The 3,124-nt window shown below is 44.2% G+C and overlaps 1 protein-coding gene across 1 annotated transcript in view; it reads left to right on the forward strand.

Annotated features, from left to right (window-relative positions):
• The first annotated feature begins 2,099 nt into the window (after nucleotides 1-2,099).
• Nucleotides 2,100-3,124, forward strand: part of SH3KBP1 (SH3-domain kinase binding protein 1) — a 308,903-nt gene continuing 307,878 nt past the window's right edge. The window contains exon 1 of the mRNA XM_011995794.1: nucleotides 2,100-2,252. The gene's annotated coding sequence lies outside the window, so the exon portion shown is untranslated. The remainder of the gene's footprint in view (nucleotides 2,253-3,124) is intronic.

The raw sequence follows: 3,124 nt of genomic DNA on the forward strand, positions 1-3,124 counted from the left end.
GTTCACAACGCAACTTCATCCTGGGCAGATTTATGCAGTAAAGTCAGCCAGCTAACTTTGGAATACAAAAATGGTATAGGAAAGGAATTTCCACTTCGAGTTGCTTATGAACTGTCTGGTTTAGCAGATGTTATGAGTGGACAGACAGAGCACACCAGCTTGGGTGGATAGGATGTTTGGAACCGGAAGTGCTTTGGGAATGTATCCCAAATGGATATGCAAAGCCCATGTGATGGGCACCCACTCACCTACCAGTGTTTTTCCTTGAAAACCTATCTCAGTTTATTGAAGTTTGTTGTTGTTGTTTTTAACTCATTTATACTTTTTGTCTCCTATTTAAGAAATCTTTGCCAAACCTAAGGTCATTAAGATTTTCTCCTATCCATTCTTATAAAAATTTTTACAATTTTACCTCTTACACTTAGGTCTGTGATCTATTTTGAGTTAATTTTAGTATATGCATGCTTTACAGAGCTCATTTAACTTTCCCTCTTCCATTATTTTATCATAATTTCTGAATTGCTAATTCACCACTTGGGGTTTTATCTAATTTTTGCTATCCTTGTATTCATTCATTTGCCATTCATTCATTCATTCATTCATTGATATGGATCTGCAAATAAAAAAGGAAAAGGTGGCTGGGCACGGTGGCTCACGCCTGTAATCCCAGCACTTTGGGAGGCCGAGGCGGGCGGATCATCTGAGGTCAGGAGTTCGAGACCAGCCTAGCCAACATGGTGAAACCCCGTCCCTACTAAAAATACAAAAATTAGCTGGGTGGGGTGGCATGCATTCAAGGAGAATCGCTCGAACGTGGGAGGCGGAAGTTGCGGTGATCTGAGATTGCACCACTACACTCCAGTCTGGGTGACAGAGTGAGACTCCATCTGAAAAAAAAAGGAAAAGGTTATGAAATTGGTTCATATTGAGGTGGTCATGAGGAGAAGCCCAGTTTAAATGAATTGCATAATTGATATATGGATAAGTTAACTAATTTTTGGATTGGTTATGCTGCTAATTTGCATTGGCACTTTGTCAATGAGAAGACCCACCTTTCTTACCTGTTGCCTTTGCTCGTTACCAAGTATGAGAGGTTGCCGTAGATCAGGAAAACAATGTAACATGGAATTGATGCTAAGAGCTCATCTGTTGAGAGGGCAGTTGTGGTTTTGATGTAGGCAGTCTGAGACATTGGCTTGGCCAGCCGGGCCCTCTATACCAGCTGTCTTTACACGTGTTGTCACTGCAAGATGAGTGTTACCTCCGTAGGATGGTGTTATTAGTCTGTTCTCATGCTGCTAATAAAGACATACTCAAGATTGGGTAATTTATAAAGGAAAGAGGTTTAATTGACTCAGTTCAGTATGACTGGGGGAGGCCTCAGGAAACTTACAATCATGACAGAAGGGAAAGCAAACACATCCTTCTTCACATGGTGGCAGGAAGGAGAAATGCCAAACAAAAGGGGGAAAAGCCCCTTATAAAACCATGAGATCTTGTGAGAACTCACTATCACAAGAACAGCATGAGGGTAACTGCCCTCATAGTTCAATTACCTCCCACCGGGTCCCTCCCACAACACTTGGGCATTATGGGAACTACAATTCAAGGTGAGATTTGGGTGGGGACACAGCCAAACCATATCAGATGGGGATTATTAGCTTTGACATTTTGTACAACTGAGACCCAGAGAGGTTAGCATCACATGGTATTGGCGGGGGATGGGAGAGCCAGAAGTTAAACTGACATCTGTTGTCTGTACACTGAGCTCAGGGAGACAATGCTGGACACCCTCTGGGTAGGGCAAATGTTGTTAGCTGGCTGTCATCATGCAGCTTCCCCTCTCAAGCGCCTGCTGGCCCCAAGACCTGTAGGCCACCCTGCCTGTGCCTGACCACGGACCAGCACTTTGTGGTTTCTGTGCTGTAGGCTTCAGGTTAACCAACATTGGGTTACTGTGTGTGGCCCTGTTATTTTGAATATTTGTAGAGGGGAAGTCCCTTTAATGTGACTTTACTGGCCTTCAAGGGATACTGGGCCTCAGCCTTCTCCAACATCTGACCTAAATTACTTTGTTTTCCCTGTTCCTTCCAGTGGAGGCCATAGTGGAGTTTGACTACCAGGCCCAGCACGACGATGAGCTGACGATCAGCGTGGGTGAAATCATCACCAACATCAGGAAGGAGGATGGAGGCTGGTGGGAGGGACAGATCAACGGCAGGAGAGGTTTGTTCCCTGACAACTTTGTAAGAGTGAGTACAAAGCAAAACCCTTTTCCTGTCTCCTGTGTGGGCTCTGCTGACCAAAGGCTATGGGGGCGCTTGAGGATGAATTGTATGAACTCTCTTAGGGGATGGCTTGAACTCCTTTGTGATATCAAGAGAAGCATGTATAGTTTTGCCCTTGGTATCTGGGATACTTGTTTTGAAATTGCTTTTTTAAGGCTCAGGATGATCTCTTTCCACTGTGTATCACTTCCTAGAATATGCTAAGGCTGGGCACAGTGGCTCACGCCTGTAATCCCAGCACTCAGGGAGGCTGAGGTGGGCAGATCACTTGAGATCAGGAGTTTGAGACCAGCCTGGCCAATATGGTGAAACCCCATCTCTACTAAAAAAAAATACAAAAATTAGCTAGGTGTGGTGGCATGTGCCTGTAGTCCCAGCTACTTGGGAGACTGAGGCAGAAGAATCGTTTGATCTCAGGAGGTGGAGGTTTCAGTGAGCCCACATTGTGCCACTGCACTCCAGCCTGGGCAAGAGAGCGAGACTGTCTCAAAAAAAAAAAAAAAAAAAGTAAAGCTTGTTAAATTGTTGTATGTACTTGTTTATTTGCTTTGGGAGTTTAAAATAATTTTACTTTTTTCTATTCCTTGCAAAATGGAGGTAAAACTCAGTTTTGACCACTTAAATGAAATAACAATTAAATGTAGAATTCAGCCAGACATGGTGGCTCATGCCTATAATCCCAGCACTTTGGGGGGTTGAGACAGGAGGGTCACTTGAGCCCAGGAGTTTGAGACCAACCTGGGCAATATAGGGAGACCCCTGTCTCTACAAAAATAAAATAAAAAAATTAGTCAGGCATGGTGGTTTGCACCTGTAGTCTCAGCTACTTGGGAGGC

Source organism: Mandrillus leucophaeus, unplaced genomic scaffold (genome assembly GCF_000951045.1).
Source record: "Mandrillus leucophaeus isolate KB7577 unplaced genomic scaffold, Mleu.le_1.0 Scaffold499, whole genome shotgun sequence".
In the NCBI taxonomy this organism is placed as follows: domain Eukaryota; kingdom Metazoa; phylum Chordata; class Mammalia; order Primates; family Cercopithecidae; genus Mandrillus; species Mandrillus leucophaeus.